Source organism: Sus scrofa, chromosome 1 (genome assembly GCF_054392235.1).
Source record: "Sus scrofa isolate SSC_HxYL_T2T_F1_AM1 chromosome 1, Sscrofa_HxYL_maternal_Yorkshire_Landrace_v2.0, whole genome shotgun sequence".
NCBI classification, from domain to species: domain Eukaryota; kingdom Metazoa; phylum Chordata; class Mammalia; order Artiodactyla; family Suidae; genus Sus; species Sus scrofa.
The window spans coordinates 38,268,980-38,292,446 of NC_139383.1; the positions used below are offsets into that span (position 1 = coordinate 38,268,980).

General features: G+C 36.6%; 1 protein-coding gene and 1 long non-coding RNA gene across 33 annotated transcripts in view; one reads left to right on the forward strand and one right to left on the reverse strand.

Moving 5' to 3' along the window:
* NKAIN2 (sodium/potassium transporting ATPase interacting 2) overlaps positions 1-23,467 on the reverse strand; it is a 1,025,455-nt gene that overhangs the window by 229,058 nt on the left and 772,930 nt on the right. The gene's annotated exons all lie outside the window — the stretch shown is intronic.
* LOC102165447 (uncharacterized) overlaps positions 1-23,467 on the forward strand; it is a 117,926-nt gene that overhangs the window by 71,753 nt on the left and 22,706 nt on the right. Inside the window, exons 2-8 of one of the 4 annotated variants that reach the window (XR_014804761.1) lie at positions 6,072-6,187; positions 7,016-7,208; positions 9,146-9,262; positions 9,880-9,996; positions 11,986-12,134; positions 12,951-13,045; positions 15,610-15,797. This is a non-coding gene — a long non-coding RNA (uncharacterized LOC102165447). Of the gene's footprint in view, positions 1-6,071; positions 6,188-7,015; positions 7,209-9,145; positions 9,263-9,879; positions 9,997-11,985; positions 12,135-12,950; positions 13,046-15,609; positions 17,145-23,467 lie in introns of those variants that run through there. The other 3 variants (XR_014804760.1, XR_014804763.1, XR_014804762.1) reach the window with 3 other exon arrangements.

A 23,467-nucleotide genomic window follows, 5' to 3' on the forward strand; every position in this document is an offset into this window, starting at 1 on the left:
AGCCCTTGGCTCTAATTCCAACAGGAAATATTGAGGAAGGATGTATGCTGGGGCCAGAACATCCCAAACACATCATGTAAAAGTGAAATCCCATGCAGTGTATTGTTTCACATTTTTGTGTCTATGCTGTGCCATTGAGATTTTAAACATAAAATCTTTAGTTATTAAATTTTTCATTGTCTTATAGGACCTTTTTTCTAGCTCTTTTTTTCATGTTTTATTGAAATACCATTTCCTAGGTTGTATATGGAATTTTAATACATTTTTACAAATGATGTCCCTTGTAAAGGACATATTAGATTAAAAGAAACATTTTTAAAATCCAAGATTTCTTACCTTTTAATAAGGAAGTTCAAATCGCTTATATTTACTATCAAAAATATGACCTGACCTGTTTTTATTTTGTGCTTTAAATGATGTTTTAGTTCTATTTTTCCTATTTTGCTTTTTTATTATTAAAAAGTGACTTTCTATTTGCTCTGTGATGATTTAGAAAGTAGACAGTCATTTAAAAAATTACTAGTTGTTAATGTATTATATTAATAAATCTTGTTAAATCAATATTTAATTCTAAAAGTTGAAAACAAACATACCAAAATAACTTAAGCATTCCACCTCTGGGAGATGAAGAGTTTAACTATTTTGCCTTCCCCATTCCATTTTCCTTATTCTGGTCTCTATTTTGAGATCAGAAATCTCAATTGAACAATTAAATTTTCTCTTTCTAGATTTATTTGACTACTTTTGCTTCCAAAGCTAAAGCAATCATTTAGTCCTTGTGAGATCAAGAGTTGCCTCCACTGTCTGTTACTATCTGGTCCCAACAAACATCCTCCTGCCAGGAGGATGGAGAGCTGCCAAAATCAGGCCTTAGTGCACGTCCCGAGAGCCAGGAAATTCAGGCAACAAGGGAGAATAGGGAGAACTCCACTGAGTAAACACCTCAGTTGGGGATGTCTGTTTGTGACACATACTTTAGTAGACTAACTGCCTTTTGAAACTCTGCAATGGGCATAGAAACATAAATTTTTAGAATCCATTCCTTCTACACAGTCATATTACTGAGTTTTAAATTTGACTCATTTCTTGACTATACCTTTTTGTAATTTAAAAAAATTTTTATTTATTTTTTTAGGGCTGCACCTATAGCATATGGAAGTCCCCAGGCTAGGGTCTAATGGGAGCTACTGCTCCAGGCATATACCGGAGCCACAGAAAGGATAAGAGCCACCGCTTGTGGCAATGCCAGATTCTTAACCCACTGAACAAGGCCAGGGATCAAACCTGCATCCTCATGGATGCTACGTTGGGTTCTTAACCCACTGAGCCACAATCAGAATGCCTATCTTTTTCCTAATTTAAAAAAAAATTTTTATTAAAGTGTAGTTGATTTACAATGTGCCAATTTCTGTGCACAGCAAAGTGGCTCAGTCATATGCATATATGTGACTGAGCAAATATATATATACATACACACATTCTTTTTTTTAATATTATTTTTCATCATCGTTTATACTAGGAAATTAGATATAGTTCCCTGTGCTATACAGCAGGACCTCATTGCCCATCCATTCTAAATGTAATAGTTTGCATCTACTAAACCCAAACTTCCAGTCCATCCCACACCCTCTCCCATCCCCCTTGGCAACCACAAGTCTATGTTCTCTATGTCTGTGAGTCTATTTCTGTTTTGTAGATAGGTTCATTTATGCCATACTTTAGATTCTACATATAAGTGATATCATATGGAATTTTTCTTTCTCTTTCTGACTTTGCTTAGTTTAAGAATCTCTAGTTGCATCCATGTTGCTGCAAATGGAATGATTTCATTCTTTTTTATGGCTGAGTAATATTCCATTATGCATATGTATCACATCTTTTAATCCATTCATCTGCCAGTGCTCTCCACATCCTCTCCAGCATTTGTTATTTGTAGACTTATTAATAGTGGCCATTTTGGCTGGTGTGAGGTCATTGTAGTTTTCTTTTTTTTTTTCCTTTTCTTTTAAGGGCTTCACCTGCAGCATGTGGAAATTCCTCAGAGTTTGAATCGGAGCTGAAGCTGCCAGCCTATACCACAGCCACAGAAACACTGGATCTGAGCCACATCTGCAATCTATGCCACAGCTCGTGGCAATACCAAATCCTTAACCCACTGAGCAAGGCCAGAGATTGAATCCCTATCCTCACAGACACAATGTTGGGTTCTTAACCCACTGAGCCAAGGTGGGAACTCCCCTCGTTGTAGTTCTGATCTTCATTTCTTTATATAATTTGTGATGTTGAGCATCTTTTCATATGCCTACTGACTATTTGTATGTCTTCTTTGGAGCAATGTCTATGTCTTTGGAGAAAGGTCTTCCCATTTTTTTGATTGGGTTGTTTTTATTGTTGAGTTTATGAGTTGTATGTGTATTTTGGAGATTAAGCCCTTGTTGCTTACATCACTTGCAACTATTTTCTCCCATTCTGTAAGGGTTTTTTTTTTTGTTTTTGTTTTTTTTTTTAATGGTTTCCTTTGCTGTGCAAAAGCTTGTAAGTTTGACTGCATCCCATTTTTTTTATTTGGTTTTTATTTCTATTGCCTTGGGAGAATGGCCTAAAAAATATTTGTATGGTTATTAACAGAGAATGTTTTGCCTATGTTCTCTTCTAGGAGTTTTATGGTGTCATATCTTATGTTTAAATCTATAAGCCATTTCAAATTTATATTTTTGCATGGTGTAAGGGTGTGTTCTGGCTTAATTGATTTACATACAGCTGATCAGCTTTCCCAGCATCACTTGCTAAAGAAACTCTTTTTTTTTTTTTTTATCCCACATTATATTCTTTCCTCCTTTGTTGAAGTTTAATTGATCATAGGTGAGCCAGATAATTTCTAGGCTTTTTATTATGTTCCCTTGATCCATATGTCTGTTTTTGTACCAGTACCACACTGTCTTGATTACTGTAGCTTTGTAATATTGTCTGAAGTCTAAAAGTGTTATGCCTTCTGCTTTGCTTTTTTTTTCCTTTAGAATTGGCTGGACATTGATTATCTCTTGGGAAAATTTCCCTGGACATTCTTCCCTTAACACTGCTCTTTTCCTATCCCTGCTATTCCCATCCCATATAAGCACCAGTGAGTCACTACTTCTCTCTACTTTGTGGCTTATGTATTCCTTTACTACAGTTACCAGGTAGAATTCTGTGATTGTTTGCTTTTCTGTCAATGTGAACCTTCATCACAGTATCCAGTGGCTAGCACAAAGGAGTTACTCAAAAAATGGTGCTACATTGAAAATCACTAAGCACTGCTGAGAGAAACTGTGCAGAGGGAAGAGAAGAGAAAGTGCCTCTATGTTAGGAGAAAAAAGAGAAGCCATCAGACACAGAACAAACAGTTCTGAAAGGCTGCAAAAACACTGGCATAGTATGAGAATCAGGGAAGGAAAAACAGGGTGAAATGAGTGTTGTAAGGAGGTCAAGGACAAGAAAAATATCACTGGCCTTGGTAATGTGGTGTCACTTATCACTGCCAAAATAGAAGATCAAATAGTAATGGAGTCAGAAACCAAATTCCAAGGACAACATAAGAGGAGAGGAATGAGGAGTAGATGAACTATCTTTGAAAAGTGTAGTTTAGAAGAAAGAGTGGGAGTCAGTAGCTTGTGGGAGTTATGAGGGTGAGAATTATTTTGTTCTAGTTTAAAAATGCCTGTGTACATTTATAGGCAAAAGAAAAGGAGCCAAAAGGGAGAGAGAATGGAATGGAAGAACAATGAATAGTTGATGGAACTTGGTACAGCTGGGGAGGGGGAGATAAGGTTAAACAAAAGTGAAGAGAGGGAGAGTAGAAGATGGAAGGGAGATCATATTCTGTTAGGGAAGAGTGACAGGTTTTTAAAAAATCAAAATGAAGGTAAACAGGGAAGTATAAACTTTCTTCTTGTCTTTAGGTAGAAAGAAATCTGTGAGAGCTGGCATCACATGACATCTATCTCAATAAATGAGGAGTGAAGCCATCTCCAGAGTGGAGTTGTTGGGGTGACACTGGGAATGTAGAACATAGACTTGAGAACAGCAGGGGGTGTGTTATAATGAATGAAGGGAAAAGAAGTGCAATATGAAAGTCAGCAAAGCGGGGGAAACTTTGGAGTAGTTTTTTGTGGCCTAAGATATGGTTTCTTGAAATTCTCCAACGTTTTTGTCATCTTGGGCAATGTGGTACAGACTGGCATGGATGATCAAATGAGTGTGAGATTCTTGACTGTGAGTGATGGGTTTATTGACAGGATCAGGCCTGGGTTCTAGACTTGATAGAAATGGGAGTAAGACTGAAAAGGGAAATCATGTAAATGTTAGAACAGATGAAGAACTTGTCAGAAATAATGAGTACGGGGTGTTTATTCACCCCTTTGAAGATGCTTAAATATTTATATGTTTATTTTAATAGAGACTTTCCAGGCAGTTACGTTTTTTTGGCCACAATATATTTCTGGTAGTAATATTATAAAACAAAAGCTGAACAAAGATCATTTTCTTCCCCTTTTGTTTGACTTTCTCCTTAGGAAACAGCCTATATAAATCCCTCTTTCATCACTGGATGACCACCCTATACTTGTGATGGGCTATACAAATTGATTTCATGGTGGCCAACCAGAAGTAATGGAGTTGATGTGTGCTGTGATAAATTCAGTATATTGGGGGTTAGAATAACTGGACCTAGATTTTGGAATGTCAAAAGTAGTCTAACTTAATATTAGTCAACTCCAGGAAAGTTACTTCTAAGAATCAGTTTTCTCATTGTAAGTGAATATATATTAGCTATCTGCAATAGCCGTTGTAATAATTGGGAAGGATCATATGTGTTAAATGTTTAGCATTCCTAGAAGTGCATACATGTTCTCTGTGTCTTACCTGTGGTTAATTTTAGAGTTACTGGAAAATTCATTTTTTCATTTATTAAGTAATTACTGAAGGCTTATGTGTCAACCACTATTCTAAATATTCAAAATACAGTAATGGGAAGGATTGAATTATTGTTCCCAATTCTTTACCATTCCATGCATCCATATCCTTTGCTATATGTTTTTCTGTCCTTCTACTGAAGGCAAAGTGTGCCTCCCCACATTGAGACTTGGGGCTCAGCTATATGACTTGCTTTGGCTAACAGAATGTGGGCCAACATTTCAGTGAGCCAGTTCCACACTTAGGCCATAAGAGGCATCATGTGTTTTCACTTGCTCCCTTCTGCTTCTGACACTTCCAAGAGAAGAATAGCATCCCCAAAGTCTCAGGACACACACTTATGAAAGCAAACCAGAGCCCCACCTGCAGCAAACAGGCAAGCCTTAGCTAGACTCACAGCTTGAAGCAGAGGTGCCCAGTCAAACATACTTTAGATCAGGGGATGGCAAACTATGGCTCAGGGGTCAAATCCAGCCTGCAGATTGTTTGTTTGGCTTGCAGGTGCAAATGATTTTTGCATCTTTAACAAGTTCTAAAATAAAAAAGGAAGACTCTGTGACAGAGACCATATGTGGTCAGACATATTTATTGTCTGGCACCTGAAAAGGAAAAGTTTCCTGACCTTTGATCGAGATCACCAATAAACAGCCAGCCAGAAGAGTATCAGTGATCCCCTCTGAGATCAGCAGAGATGCCCCTGCCAACATCCAGTCATGAGAAAAGTAAATGCTTGTAACTGTTTTGCAGCATATCATGACAAAAGCTAAATGATGAAAATGAAAACATGAATGGTCCCTCCCTTCATGGAGCTTGCTTACTGGCTACCAAGACAGAGCAATATTAAATAATGATAGGAAAAAATTCACAAGTATCACTTTTGGTAAATGTTATGAACAGAGATAATGAGAGATTGGAGGACTGAAAATGGGAAGGAGTGTCTGAAACAGTCCCTGAGAAAATAGAGAAATGATGAGCAATGCATAATAGGAGTGCACAATAGGTGATCATGAATTTAGAGTAATAGCCATCTGTCCTATATCCCATTGCTTAGCTACTTTAGGGACTATGTAGATGGTCTAAAACACATTACTGATTTCATCCAGGATTATTTTCACAACCAGGGTGTGATAACAGAACCAGAAGTTCCGTGAACTTAGTGTACTGTCAAGAGTTATTGAAATGAGAATGGAATGCAAGCCCCAAGAAGAAAGCTGATGGATTTGGACCTTGTTAATAGGTCAGTAGATTAAAGGTATAAAGAATTTAAACACCAGGTTGAATAAGTGCAGCTCACAGTGAAGCCAAAAGGACAAGTTTATAGTCAGATCACATTTGCATCTATGACTATTAAACCCACATTTTAAAAACCTATCAGTCATAAAAACTTCCCTCTCTTTTCTTTTCTTTTCCTTTCCTTTCCTTCCCTCATTTCCCCCTTTTTGAACACTACAGGGTAATACTTCTTGGAAGAATTTTTATTTTTTGCCTTTTCAGGCTGCACCTGTGGCATGTGGAGGTTCCCAGGCTAGGAGTCGAACCAGAGCTGAAGCTGCCACAACCACAGCAACTCAGGATCTGAGCTGCATTTGCAACCTGCACCACAGCTCACAACAATGCCAGGTCCTTAACCCACTGAGTGAGGCCAGGGATCAAACCTGCATCCTCATGGATACTACTTGGGTTTGTTAACTGCTGAGCCACGAAGGGAACGAATTTTTTAATGTGAAATATGAATTTATATTCAGTTATGCATCTTAAGAGTTTATCCTGGCTTAATTCTTGGAGATTTAAAATATGTATTAGTATATTAAATCCTAAGGTGTCCTGTAGGAAAGAACTTGTAAAACTTTAACTCAGCATTTCAGACTTTGAGTACCCAAATCTTCTATTGCTTAATGCCATTAATATCCTGCCAAGGAAAACATTTTAGTAAACAATGGTATCAGCTAATCAATTGTATTAATGTATCTGAGGAATAGTGTGTCAAGAGGAGGAAGGAGAGGATTCATGGAGTCAAAAAGAGGAGCCCCAGAGCAATTAATTCAATGATTCATGCATTTGACAGTTTCTGAGTGCCTGCTACCTGCCACCATAGAACACAAGTACGACATTGCCTCTGACCAGGATCTCATTAGAGAGAAAGAGACACAACTAACAAAATAATGAACTACCACACAGAATGGTGAATACTGATAAAGGTCTATACGGAGTTCTCTTCAGGAAGAGGACCTGCATCTCTACTAGACTTGGTGGCTGGGGTAAGGAGGGGCTGAGTAATTTTTAAGAAAATGCTTTATCGAACAAGGTCAAACTTGAATTGGGTTGCCATACCTGTAACTGACTTTAAAATTCTTAACACAAGGTAATACTAATTACTAGTCAAGTTTCAATTTGGGGGGCAATCAGGATTGGTGAGAATCCTCACTCCAGGGGTAGTTTGAGTTTTATTAGAAAGGCCACACCCCAGAAGTGGTACTAAAAGTTTCCATTATCCAGGTCTTGATCAAGATTGTAGGCTTAGGAGTTCCCTAGTGGCTCAGCAGGTTAGGGATGTGATGTGTCACTGCTGTGGCTCTGGTCACTCCTGTGGCTGGGGTTCAGGAACTTCCCCATGCCATGGGCATGGCCAAAAAAAAAAAAAAAAAAGACTATAGGTTTAGCATAGCAAATATATTTTTATTCCTGAATTTACTGTTTTTTTAATTATCAAGAGGAATATGAGAAAGATACTCTTAATGGTGAAATTATATGTATTCAAGAGTGGCTGAAATAATATGTATTCAAGAGTGGCTGAAATATGTTATAGTTCCCATCCTACTGTGAGTAGGATCCGAAGCATTTACCCTTGGGAATTAAGATTCTACTACCCTACTGTTGAAATCCTGTATGCAGCCACTGTTAGAAAGATTTCCTCTCACTCATCTCAGGCCTCTCAGTCCACTACCGAAAACCCACCAAAAAGACATCTATGCAACACCAAATCATGTGCAGTCAGTGCCTAATTAAATCTGTAAAGATGCAGAGGAATGACATGACTTTATAAATTCCAGGAACTCTAAGCAGTTCACACAGAAGGGGGAAGTAAATCTAAAGAGGAAGACTGTCTTTAGCACTATCCAGGGAAAATTGGGCCTTAATCACATATTGAGTTACAGTATCTTTTCAGCATGGTGATAGACACATCAGATTACAGTAACCTGATAAAAATACCCATTTAGACCATCCCACTGATTTCCTTTGCTTTGATCATATGTTGGCCTCTCATACAGATTGCATTAAAGTGAATGAATGTATTAACCAGCTAATGCTATTACTGAAGTCTCTTTGGAAGTCACATTACTCAATCAGCTGTAATGCATTTGCACCCTGGGGTATGCTCAATCTCTTTGGGGAAGTTAATATCAAACATTCCATTGAGTCTGGTCAATTCTACCTGCACTCAAAGCTTCCAGTTTCTGTACATGCAAAGGAGAAGGTCAGGACCTTGGCTGTGGTCCCTCCACTGCCCTATGAGACTCTTCCTGAGTTTAGTGACACTCCAGTCCCCCAATCCCAGACAAATCTCCTGCTCTTATGGTAAGAGCTGGAAAAATGGGCAATGTGGGAGCTCATATAGAGACTAGTGTGATTTGGGTGGTGAAATGTGAGAAGGTTATATAATTTGTTAGCAGTAAAAGTCAGAGTGAGAAAACTGGGAGTGGGGTGGGACAGTACCTGGAATGAAAATTATTGGATCTTATGTACTTTATATATATTTAATGTGAAGAATCTCTTCTAAAAAGATTCATGTCTTGCCTCTTTGCAATTGTTTTATGATTGTAAACACGCCAACTCTGCTTTTATCCTGTGAAGGGTGAGAGGAGGGCATGGGGTAGATACAATTTGAGAGGAGGTTCAGGGAGGTGGAGTACAAGGCCAACAATAGGAAACTGAATGCAAATTTATCTCAAAAATAGAAAAATTACCTCAAAATGTTTCAAGGGACTTGATTAGTTCAACTGTTGCTTTAGGTATCAGTTTACTAATCAAAATAATACTCATGTTCACAAATTATCCAGGAATTCAAATCTTTTTGGAAATCTCTCTGATGTCTAGGGCAGAGGTCTCACGGTGTAATCCATGGAACATTTCTGCAAAATTATTTTCATTAAGATGTTAAGACTTCACTTGCCCTTTTTTTGTTCTTTCCTGAAAGGACAGTGGAGTCTTCCAGAAACTACCTGATGTAAGATATCTCAACAGGGTGAATGCAGAGGTGGATATTAAAATGAACAACTTCTTCTAAACCAGATAATAAAGAGATTTGCAAAAGGTGAAATAATACCCTCTCTTTCTGAATTTTTTGTTTGGAAAATAATTATTTCTCATGAAAATATGTTGCTTAGAGTAAACTCTAATGAACTTCTAAAATTAATTGATAGAAATTTTTAACATTTTTAGTTTTAATTTTTAATATGGTAATCAATGTCTATAAAAACCACAGCTCTTAGAGGCTCTCAATCATTTTTAAAAGAGTAAAGAGAGAGTTCCTGTGTGGCTAAGTGGAAACAAATCTGACTAGCATCCATGAGGATGCAGGTTCGATCCCAGGCCTCACTTGGTAGGTTAAGGATCTGGTATTGCAGCGAGCTGTGGTGTAGGTCACAGATGCAGCTTGGATCTGGCGTTGCTGTGGCTGTGGTATAGGCCGGTGGCTACAGCTCCAATTGGACCCCTAGCATGAGAACCTCCATATGCTGTGGGTGCAGCCCTAAGAAGACTAAAAAAAAAATTAAGAGAGTAAAGAGGTTTTGAGTCCAATAATGTTTGAGAACATCCAGTCCGGTCAAATAAAGTTAATATTTGACACTATCCATTTATTTTCTTCTCTGTGAAATAAACTAAACTATGGGGGAACATCAGTTTCATGTATGTCCTTTTCTATTGCAGGCTGAAGGTGTTGATCTAAGAGGGTCTGAAGGTACTGGTGGATTTGCACTTCATTTTTTATTTGAGATGGTATCTCAATGACACCAAAATGGAAGAACCATTTCACTTTCTACAGTGGTAAATTTTTCTTTCTGATGCCTTGGCATATCCAGCATCCACTCCACAGTATTATGTGAATTTCCAAGTGCTGAAATTTAAAGGAATTTATGTTGATTGTTAGACTCTCAGAAGTAACTTGAAAAGTCACTACACATTTACATGACTATGAACCGAGCTTTCAGAAAACTCCCAAAGGCACCAGATCCCAGAGACTTAAATCTTATTGGTAAATTTCTCTACAATGACAGACACTAAAACAGCATAGAAGTAAAATAAGAGATCTGCCCAGATTGAAGTCTGTTCTCTTGAATGTAGGGCACCATGTGTATAGCTTTGACGTATTATGGGAAGAATTCATGGCCATGAATTTGTTGACTGTTAGCCAAAGAGGTGACAACTGCAAATGGATCCCCTTGTTAATAGTCCAAAGTGCAAAGAAGGTACCCAGTATATTAAAAAGTAGGCTATTTCAGCAAAAAAAAAAAAAGAGTATAAAACTTGTCTCCTTTTAGGATATATTTACCATTAAAATAATACAATAAAATTACACAAAAACTCTCTCCACAGCCTTCTCCAGTTCGTAGGGTAAATCTGCTACTTTCCTTTTTCCAGTCAGAGATTTAAGAAAAATACAAAACAATACATCTCAACCATTATGATCCTTCTCTCATTGAGTTTTGTCTTGGAGAGAAAGGGAGAGAAAGTGAGGGGGAGAGAGAAAAAGAGACTCAGCTAAATAACAAAACCAAATTTAATGTTTTTGAAATACTTTTTCCTATGGACCAGATTGCAATTTACAATCTTGCCATTCCATCAAATGCTATGACACTTCACAATGTTGCCTAAATGCAAAATTGGCCAGGTTTAACATAATAGCTGGCTGCGTAAAACATGAGATTGCAAATGTCACAGGAAAGAGATGATGAATGGCTGTGGGATATTTATATACACTACATAGATATGTTGGCTAAACTGCTTGAAGGAAATCTGTTAAAACCGATTATTTCAGTTATAGATTTGGGTCTCAAATGGCTTTTTGTATTGCAGGCATCTGGGGTCCTAAGTTCTCCTAGGGTAGCAGGGTTTCTCTTGCTCCAGACTCTTCTCCAGTAATCACTCTGCTTGCATCAATGCTACTCTGTGCCCAGAAGCAAGACAGTGACTCACATCAAAGCTGATGAGGGCACTCCATAGAATTTAGCCTCTGCTCCTAGGTGACCTGCCCCCAAATGCTTGCTTTCCTATCATCTCTGGGTCTAGAAGCTTCCTGTGCCTGCCTGATGCTTTAATCACCTGCCTCCTTCTGAAGTATCTTCCAAGGAGAAGAGTCACATTCAGCATATGGAGGTGTTCAAATGATGTGGCCATTGAATGCTATACTCATTCCACATCATTTTCAAGGTCTTGATTTTAACAAAGAACAGTATTCACAGTAGAATATTCCAGTTTGTCTGAGCTACAGGTGAGAAGCAACAAAAATCACTATAGCTTACACCTCTTAGTTTGAAGGTGGGATTTTTTTCATATGGAATTTAGTGTTATGACAATAAGAACCAATCGTTATATCCTGATTACTATGTGCCAGGCCCTGTTCTCATTTCATCCTTGTAACATACACATGGGGTAGCCTCATTGTTATATTTGTTTTTAAACGTGAGGAGATTGAGACACAGAGAAGTTAAAAAACTTTACCAAGGCCATACAATAAGTATTAGATTCAGGATTCAAACTCAGCCTGGCAAAGAGTTAATGCTCTTAATTATGATACTATATTACTCACAGATAAATAATACAATAGTCAAAAACATAATGCCACATTTGTACCACATACAGTTACTAATCTCATCTTCTAACAGTGGGTACTGATGCTGAGATAGCACAAATGGAAGTGTGGGCAGATATGTCAGTCAGAACAGGCTAGTTAGGCTGTGGTAACACACAGCGTCATTATCTCAACAGTTTAAAGCAACAAAGATTCATTTCTCTCTTGTTTCCTGTCCATCACAGGCAAGCTGGTGGCTCTATTCCACATTGTCATTGTCCTCACACTGAAACCCAGGATGCCCAGGACTTGGCACCCACTCCATTAATGCATGTTGCAGGGGAAGAAAAGATGCAGCAAAACATGTGCTAACCATTAAACCTTCTGCCTAGAGGTGACGTATGTCATTTTCCCTCACATTTTATTGTCCTAAGTGAATCACATTACCCCACCTAACACTGAAAGGAAGTTCAGTCCTCTCCTGTTCCCTGAAAGAGAGAAAGATGGGCTATTATATGTATACAGTCCTAAAGACAATCACAGCGCAGTCACCCTGTCAAGAAGGGGTTAGCTGAGATAGCATGAGATGGTCTGTAACCAAAGTCTGGGAACTTTCATCCATGACACTTGGAGGCCTCTTAGTTTCAGCTTGTCACTTCTTTGAAGCAACATTTATGACTATTCAACACCAGGTTAGAAGCCCTGCTATACACTTGTAACACCTGCTGCTTTCATATCACTCATCATATTTGTCATTATTTTTTTCTGCATAAGATTTTACATGGTTCACGAAGGCAGAGAATAAAACTGATTGCTATACTCAGCCATCCTCTACCCTACCCTGATACTTCCTGATTCAAATAAGCTCAATAAATATTAAACCAGTAAATATGTATTAAGCCAGAAAGAGTAAACAAGGGAAATAATCTGTACCTGGTACCCACTGGCTTTGTGAGCCAGTTTCACTTATGTACCTCACATGATTAAACAGAACAATACTCTTGGCCAGCAGGTCCCTACTCTAGCACAATTTTTGAGGCAAACAGAAGATTCTGTCTCTGCTGCTTATCACTGCTTTAGGCATCTTGAACAGGAGATAAGGTTTTTTATTCCACAAAGAGAGCTTAAAGGAATAAAAATGCAAATATCTGGGTGAATTGCCCCATCAACATGACTTACAATCAAAGTAATTATTTTCCTATTTTGATAGGGATAGACTTCTAGAAAGCCAGAAGACTAGTCTTTTTAAAGAGAAGGGAAAGCCAATGAGAGAAAAAAAAATGGAGTAGAAAGAAGAGTCTGGAGGTGAGTTGATTACTTTGAAATTTTAAATGTTGCTTTAAGCCTCAGCTTATAGTTATTCAACTAAGGATCTTGCTACACCTCAGTTATACATTTCATGTGCATAGTTGTCTGAATACCTTCATGGGAACTGTGGGCGATGCATGTACATCATGAACAAGACAAACTTAATACACACACATAAAAGCAGTATGTTTAGCCATCTTTAAAGAACATTATCACCTGTTGCTTCCCCCTTAGCCAGCCCCCATCACCATCATAAACTGCAGAGAGAAAGGTTCAGATTTAGACTGTGTTCACCTGGAGAGAAGAGTTAATGGATTTTGAAGCACAAGCACAACAGTGTCTTTTTTGATCTAAAAAGCAATGCATTCTATGTCATGTGATACATGGGTTACTAGGTCATGTGCGAATTTGGGGTAATTACTAATATTTACACTTACATTTCTATAATTATTTAAAATCACAGCACCTTCATTTTTCATCACAATGAGTCACTTTAGAATTCTAATAGTATGAAGTCAAAGTGATACACTGTTAATAACAGAGGGAAAAGTCTTTCTAATAAGAAAGCTTTTTCTTTAAGCCAGTCTTACATAAAAGAACAGTGTGGGAAGCTTTTAGTTTTCTTAAAGCAGTCAGGCATCATAAATTATGCTTCATGTCTGACCTCAAATAGAGAAGGATTATCTCAGAGGAGAAGCAAAATAAACATTAAAAAGCTCGGATTACACAGAATCTTGCAGAAAGTCCCAAAGTGGGAATAGTCACTGATAGTGCCACTTAATTCTTCTCTCTTTTCCTATTAGGGTTTATATTGTCTACTGGGACAGTACTAATTTGTTTAAAAAATCCATTTGTAGTTTGGGGGCTTTATTTTGTTCTGTTTTGTTTTCCTTAATTAGCACAGTTACTTGAAAGGGAGTCTTTGTCCACAAACAATTGAAAAAGTAGATTACCTTGAAAAAGGAAAATCATGCCCTTTGAGTGTGGGACTCTAAAGCAAAATATTACCTGGGAGATGTTTCTAGAAAAAGGCAAGCCATCTTTAGAAAAATCTCTCTTTGTATCCTGGATAGTAAATCCTCAAATGTTAAGTCTATATTTTTTCCTCTATATATTGCTTTATGAATGAAGGAGTCCCATAATGGGACTGTTCTCACCATAATTCACTAGAACCAGTCTACAACAGCACAAGAAAAATCATCAAGAAGTTCCTGTTGTGGCACAGTGGGTTAAGAATCTTACTGCATTGGCTCAGGTTGCTATGGGTTCTATCCCAGCCTGGCACAGTGGGTTAAAATATTTGGCATTGCCACAGCTGTGGTGTAGGTCACAGCTGCAGCTCAGATTCAGTCCCTGGCACAGGAACTTCTACATGCTATGAGCATGGCCATAAAAAAAGAAGTCATCAATATTTTCTTAATGTTATGTATGAAATCTTATACATCTTATGTATATGCATGTGGTATTAGTGTCTGAAGAAGTAGGGATCAGATCTTTTTTTCTGGTGTTTATCAAAGCTAATTATTAACTAATTCATTGATTAGGACAGTTTTATATAAGATATTTTGAAATAAGGGTCAAGAAAAAAGACTTTTCAAATATTTAAAAGCATATTTTCTAAATCACTTTTTCATCATATATTTTTTAAACTACAACTTAAACAGCCAAGGATTGCTTGATTCAATGGAGATTTTTGTTTTAAAATGGAAACTTTGGTGGAGCTGAACGAGCCTTTGATATGGAACCTTAGGTCTGGATTTATAACCCCCAGCCTTACCAATTACCAGTAACAAGATCTTAAACTATGAAACTATATGAATAACAGTTTCCCCACCCCCTGTAAAATATGTAGTGGAGTTTTGTATAGGTTAATTTTACTTATATTTATTTTGGTATAGAGATTTGAACAAAATCTATATAGCTCAAGAGTTTGCAGGACATAAAGAGGAAAAATATTAATTGGCCTTCCTAAGAAAAAATATGGAAATTATTAAGCATCACATTGATGTTTTGAGTTTCCTGCAAGTCAGGATAAAAGTAGAAATAGGAAGAAATAACAGACTAGTTAACAGAAAGAAGAGGAAGGAGGATAAAAGTAGGCCGATTTTTCAAAAGATACAGATGTTTTCCTAAATTATTGAATTCTACATTTTCAAAGAATAAACTCAATAATGTAATAAAAAATCATTGAAGCACAATTGGAAGAAGTTTTTATATGGCTTTCCTAATGAAAAAAAAACAAGCATATCATTTAAATAACTAACCAAAAGGTCAAACTGTATGTGATACAACTAGCTACAGAGTTAACACATAGATAAGAGACTAGAGGCATGATATCACAGCCTTCGCTTACCTTTGATAAGGAATCCCTTTCTTGGGCTGGTTTTTGACAGGAGATAAATAGAAGATAATTTTTGTTCCTTTAGTGGGAGCAGATTGGTCCATATAATTTCATAATTGGAAAGCAGGTTAAATTGGTTTGTAAGAATTATCAAGTATAATATTTTTTAATATCTTATTTTTTTTTTTACTTTTAACTTATTTGCCTTCTATTCAACCAGGGTCATTCACTTGACTTGAGGAATATGTGAAACAAGATCAGATCAAGATGGTGGAGGAGTAGGATGTGGAACTCACCATCTCCCACAAATACTTTAAAAATAAATCTGCATGTAGAATGATTTGCACAGGACATCTACCGATCACTGGCAGGTCTTCCCAAAGGGCAAGAAAATCTCCACACAAATGGGTAAGACAAAAGGAAAAGAGGGGAAAAGAAATCAGGTCAGGACCAGCACCCCTGGAAGGGAGCTGTGAAAGAGGAAAGATTTTGCACACTAGGAGGAAATCAGCCAGGGCAGAAGAGGAGTTTAAAAGCCTCAGAGAAAAGTGAAGTAGCTAGTGTGAAAAGGGTAGAGCAGAGAAAGAGCCTCATAAATGGTCAGTGCCACCAACTGGCACACCCCAGCCTGAGATGTTGTGCATCTTCTGGGATAGGTGTGATCTGGGTGCTGAGGCTCTGGCTATCAAGATCATACACAGGTAAAGGACTAAAATTAGCTATATGGAAATAGCCATAGGGGGTAATGGTGTGGTGTGCCAGAGCCAAAGGAGTGCAGGAGGAGGCCTGGAACCACCAGGGAAGCAAGACATCATTGTTAGAGAGTGCAAGAGGAAGGGGGTGAGGCAACCATAGGAACTTCTTTTCCCATGCTCACAGGCATTAAGATACCACTTTTGTGGGCTGTAGGAGCAGGCAAAAGCCATAGCCATCTCAGACTCCAGAAGTGGGTGCAGCCTACCACCTCTGAGAGTCCTGTGACTGGGCATCTCCACCACCTTCCTGGGAGCATGTGTGCCTGCTCTGCCCCTATATCCTTGGGACTGTGCTACCTGTGTGCGTCCATCCAGGGGATAATGATTTGTATACACTGAGGAAAGAGCAAGCATTCAAACCAAAAGCAGACCTCACTCCAAAAAAATAGTAAACCCACTCAAGCTACAAGAAAATGCCCCTGCATATAAAGAGCCCTTCCAGACTATAGTAGGTAATTATTTCCCCTAAACTCAGAGTAAGAGAAATATAAGTAAAACGAAGAAGCAGAGGCCCCACTCAGAGTTAAAAAAAACAGGAGAAATCCCCAGTAGGAGCAAACAATTGAATAGAACTCTCCATTCTAATAGAGTTCAAAAAAGAAGTAATGAAAATATTGAATGAATTAAGAAGGGCTATCAACAGAAATGCAGATTACTATAAAAAGGAAGTAGAAACTATAAGGAAGAGCCAAGAAAAATTAGATAATTCATTAATAATGCAAGGAATGAGTAAGTTAAATGTATGACAGAGAAAACACCCAATCAGGACAGCAAACAGCCAAATTGGGGGGAAAAAAAAAAGGCAGTAAAGGAGACCTATGAGGTAATATGGAGAGTGCCAATCAATGCATAACATGGATCACAGAAGGAGAAGAAAGAAAAAAGGGGACTGAAAACTTCCCAAACATAAAGAAGGAGACATATCCAGATACAGGAAGCACAGAGGGTCCCAAACAAAATGAACCCAAATAGGCCTACATCAAATAAAAATAATGAAAAATATTAAAGACAGGATTCTAAAAACAGCAAGAGAAAAAGTTAATTACAAGGGAACCCCCCCCCCATAATTATATCAGCTGATTTCTCTACAGAGACAGTATAGGGCAGAAGGGAATAGCAAGACATGGTCAACGTTCTGAAAGGGAAAAATCTGCAACCTATAATACTCTCCCAGCAAGATTATCATTTAGAACAGGAGGAAAAATAATTTCTCAGACAAGCAAAAACTACAAGAATACAGCAATACCAAACCTTCCCTAAAAGAAATATGTAAAGGTCTCCTCTAAAGAGAAAAGCAAGAAGACATAGGAAGAAATCACAGATGGAAAGAATCACTTAAATAAGTCAGTATACAGAACAAAAAGGGAAAAAAAATTAAAGTGATGATAAACACAACAAATAGCAAAAGGAGAAACATGAGATGTAAAAAAGATAATCAAAATCATAAAATATGGGGAAGGAGAGTAAGAAAATGTCGATTTTTTTAAAAAGTGTGTTTGAGGCTATATGACTATCAGTCCAAAGCAAGCAGATATAGGAAAGGGTTAACATACTTGAAAAACAAACAGTAGATTCACAAAAACAATACAAGCATAAAATAAAAGGAAATCAAATCACAAAAAGGAAAAAGAAGAAACATTGAATCAACTAGAAAAGAGAGTTTAAAATGGCAATAAATACTTATGTATCAATAATTATCTTAACTGTCAATGGACTGAATGTGCCAATCAAAAGACAGTGGCAGACTTGATTAAAAAACAGGAGCCTACAATATGCTGCCTACAAGAGGAACACTTTAGGGCAAAGGATACACATAGACTGAAAGCAAGGGAAAGACAAGAATGTCCACTCTCACTACTTTTATTCAACATAGTTTTGGAAGTCCTAGCTACAGCAGAGATGAAAAAAATAAAAGGAATCCAAATTGTAAAAGAAGTAAACTTGTCAATGTTTACAGATGACATAATACTATATGTAGAAAACCCTAAAGAAGTTACTAGAAAAGTACTAGAGCTCATCAGTGAATTCAGTAAAGTTGGAGGATACAAAATTAATACACATCTCTTGCATTTCTGTACACTAACAATGAAAGATCAGAAGGAGAAATTAAGGAAACAATTCCATTTGCTATCACATCAAAGAAAATAAAATACCTAGAAATAAACCTATGTAAAGAAGCAAAAGACCTGTACTCTGAAAACTGTAAGATGGTATTGAAAGAAATGGAAGATGACAAAAAAAATGGAAAGATACACCATGTTCTTGGATTAGAAGAATCAGTATCATCAAAATGACTGTACTGCCTAAGGCAATCTACAGATTCAGTGGAATCCTTGTTAAATTACCCATGGCATTTTCTCATAGAACTGAACCAAAATTTTTTAAAAATATTTATGGAAACACAGAAAAACCCTGAATAGACAAAACAATCTAGAGAAAAAAATTGGAGCTGGGGGAATCAAGCTCAGACTTCAGATTATACTAGTCATCAAAACAGTATGTACTGGCACAAAAACAGACATATATCAGTAGAACAGGATAGAAAGACCAGAAATAAACCCACACACCTATGGTCAATTAATCTATGACAATGGAGGCAAGAATATACAATGGAGAAAAGACAGTTTTCAATAAGTGGCATTTGGAAAACTGGACAGCTACATGTAATAGAATGAAATTAGAACACTCTCTAACACCATACACAAAAAAAACCTCAAAATTGATTAAAGACATAAATGTTGGACTGAATACTATAAACATCTTAGATGAAAACAGGTAGAACACTCTGACATATATCATAGCAATCTGTATCCACCTCCTAGAGTAAATAAAAACAAAAATAACCAATAGGACCTAATTAAATTTAAACCTAATTAAACTTAAACCTAATTAAGCTTTTTCACAGCAATGGAAACCATTAGCAAAATGAAAAGACAACCCACAGAATGGGAAAACTCTGCAAATGAAGCAATCAACCAGGGGTTAATCTCTAAAATATCTCATATAGCTTTATATAAAAAAATAACCCAATTAAAAATGGTCATAAGATCTAAACAGACATTTCTCCAAAGAAGGCAGATGCCCAAAAAGAACATGAAAATATGCTTAACATCACTAATTATTAGGAAATGAAAATCAAAACTACAATGAGGTGTCACCTCACACCTGTCAGAATGGCCATCATCAAAAAGTCTACAAACAATAAATGTTGGAGAGGGCAATGGAGAAAAGGGGTCCTCTCTGCAGAATATAAGCTGGTGCAACCACTATGAAAAACAGTAGAGATGTTCCTTAAAAAACTAAATATAGAACTAAACATATGAATTAGCAATCCCACTCATCTGTCCAGAGAAAAACATAATTCAAAAAGATACAGGCACCCTGAAGTTCATTGCAGGACTATTTGTAATAGCCAAAATTTGGAAGCAACCTAAATGTCCATCAACAGAGGAACAGATTAAGAAGATGTGGTACATATATACATAGCCATTAAAAAATGGAATATTACTCAGCCATAAAAAAGCATGAATAATGCAATTTGCAGCAACACGAATGGACCTAAAAATTATCATACTAAGTGAAGTAAGTCAGAGAAAGACAAATATCATATGAGATCACCAATATGTGTAATATAATAGAAGTGATATATAGAACTTAAAACAGAAACAGACTTAGATTTCAAAACCAAATTTATATTTACAAAGGTGAAACGTGGGGTGAGGAGGATATATTAGGGAGTTGAGATTGATATATACACACTACTATATAGCTATAGAATAGATAGGTAATGGGGACCTACAGTATAGCAAAGGGAAATTTACTCAGTACTGTGTGGTATGGGAAAAGAATCTGAAAAGGAATGGATTTATGTATATGTATAACTGATTTATTTTGCTATATGGCTGAAATGCCTAATTTTGTAAGTCATCTATATTCTAGTAATGTTTTAAATGAGGGGATGGAAAAATATATTTCATGCAATGAAAACAGGAGTTGTAATACTCATACAAAATAAACTTTAAAACAAAGTCCATAAGGAAAGATAAAGAACAACCTAAGAAGAGTATTTTTCACTTATTGAAATATATGCATCTAACATAGGAGCACCCAAATACATAAAACATATACTAACAGACATAAAAAGAGAAACTGATGTGAATTCAATAATAGCAGGAGACGTTAACACTCCACTCATATCAATCTGTCCATATCAATGGACAGATCTTCTAGATAGGAAATCAATATGGCAACAGAGATCCTAAATGGTATAATGAAACAGTTAGACCTAATTGGTATTTTTAGGACATTATATCTAATAAAACAGAATATACACTCCTTGCAAGTGAACATGGAATACTCTAGGATTAAACATATACTAGGGCACAAAACTAACCTCAACAAATTTAAGAATATAGAAGTTACTTTAAGCATCTTCTCTGACTATAAATGCATGAAACTAGAAATTAACCATGGGAAAAGAAATGAGAAAAAAACAGCTACATGGAGACTAAACAACATACTATTAAAAAACTAATGGGTCAGTGAGGAAATCAAAAAGGAAATTAAAAAATACCTTTAAGCAAACAATAATGGAAACACAACCATACAAAAATTTCTGGGATGCAGCAAAAGCAGTTCTTAGAGGCAAGTTCCTAGAGATACAGGCCTTCTTCAAAAAAGAAGAAAAATCTCAAATTAACACCCTACCTTATCACCTAAAATGATAATAATAAAAAATAGAACAAACAACCTAAAGTCAGCAGAAGGAAATAATGAGAGGAAATCAATAAAATAGAAATTAAAAGCTAGAGGAAAAAAATCAATAACTCCAAGAACTAATTCTTTGAAAGGGTAAACAAAATTGACAGACCTCTGGCTAGGCTCACCAAGAAGAAAAGAGAAGAGAACTGAAATAAAAATAAATGAAAAAGGATAAATCTCAACTGATACACAGAAATACACACACGTATGCAAGATAATATGCCATCAAATTTGACAACCTAGTAGAAATGGATAAATTTCTAGAAGCATACAGCCCACCAAAACTGAATCAAGAAGAAAAATAATTTGAACACTGATCACTAGAAGGGAAACAGAATCAATAATAATAATAATACCTCCCAGAGTTCCCATTGTGGCTCAGCTGGTATAGAACTCTATGGTGTCCATGGGGATGTGGATTCGATCCTTGGCCTCAATCAGTGGGTTAAAAATCTGGCATTACCACTAGCTGCAGTGTTGCAGATGTGTCTTGGATCATGCATTGCTATGGCTGTGGTGGAGGCCTCAGCTATAGCTCTGATTTAATCCCTAGCCTGGGAACTTCCATATGCTGAAGGTGTGGCCATAAAAAGAAAAGAAAAATAAATAAATAAATAAACCTCCCTACAAACAAAAATATAGGACAAGATGGCTTCACAGGTGAATTTTACCAAATATACAAAGAAGAACTTATATTGCTCTTTCTCAAACTCTTCCAAAAGATGGACAAGGAGGGAATAATCTAAAAATATTTTATGAAGCCACCATAATCCTCACACTAAAATCAGACAAAGGTACCATCAGAAAAAAAAATTACTGGCCAATATTTTTAATGAATATAGATATAAAAATTCTTAACAAATTCTAGCAAACCAAATCCAACAATGCATAAAAAGGTCATACACCATGACCAGTAGGATTCATCCCAAGTTCACAAGGATGGTTCAACATATGAAGATCAATCAATGTACACACCACATTGACAAAATGAAAGTTTTGTTCAACATAGTATCAGAAGCCCTAGCCACAGCAATTGGACAAGAAGAAGAGATATGGCAGGAAAGTGCTAAAATTGTCACCATATGCAGATGAAATAAGACTACATAGAGAAAACCCTAAAGACTCCACAAAAACTACTAGATCTGATAAAGGAATTAATCGAAGTAGGAGGATACAAGATTAACATTCAGAAATCAGTTGCATTTCTGTATAGGACATATAAAAAAAAAAAGTATCTTTTAAAATCAAACCCCAAAAATAAAATACCTAGGAGTAAACCAGACCAAGGAAGTAAACCAGACCAAGGAGTAAACCAGACTGAGAACTATAAAACATTAATTGAGGAAATTAAAGGGGATTCAAATAAATATCCAAGATATCCCATGGTCTTGGATTCAAAGAATTAGTATCTTTGGGCAATACTACCCAAAGCAATCTGCAGAGTTAATGTGATCTCTATCAAATTAACCATGACATTTTTCACAGAACTAGAATAATCCCAAAACATATATGGAACCATAATGGGAACAGGAGGCATAACTGTCCCAGACTTCAGACAATACTACAAAGCTACAGTAATCAAAACTGTGTGGTATTGGTACAAAAACAGACACAGGAATCAACTTAATAGAAGAAAGAGCCCAGAAATAAACCCACTCACCTATGATCAACTAATCTTTTACCAATGAGGCAAGAATATACAATGGAAAAAAGTCTCTTCAGCAAGTGGTACTGGGAAAGTTGGACAGCTGCATGTAAATCAGTGAAACCAGAACACACCCTCACACCATGCCCAAAAATAAACTCAAAATGGCTTAAAGACTTAAGACATGGCACCATAAAACTCCTAGAAGAGAAAATGGGCAAAATATTCTAACATAAATTGTATAAATGTTTTATTAGATCAGTCTCTCAAGGCAATAGAGATAAGAGCAAAAACAAACAAATGGGACTTAAACTTAAAAGCTTTTGCAGAGCAAAGGAAACCATAAACAAAGAGATAACTTATGGAATGGGAGGAAATATTTACAAAGAATGCAAAAAACAAGGGCTTAATCTTTCCAAGGTATACAGATAACAACAACAAAAACCCAATTAAAAAGGAACAAAAGACTTAATAGACATTTCTCCAAATAAGACATATGGATGGTCAAAAAGCACATGAAAAGAGGCTCAGCATTGCTAATTATTAGAGAAATGCAGATCAAAACTACAATAAAGTGCCACCTTATGCTGGTTAGAATGGCCATCATAAAAAGTCTACAAATAACATGGTGGAGAAGATGTGGAGAAAAGGGAACCCTCCTACAATGTTTGTGGGAATGTAAGTTGGTACAGCCACCAAGGAAGGCAATATGGAGGCTCCTCAGGAAACTAACCATAGAATTAACATATGATCCAGCAATCCCACTCCTGGGCATATATCTGAACAAAATTATAATTCAAAAAGATAACATGCACCTCAATTTTCATAGCAGCACTATTCATAATAACATGACATGGAAGCAGCCTAAATGTCCATTAACAGATGAATGAATTAAAAATAAGTGGTACATATATACA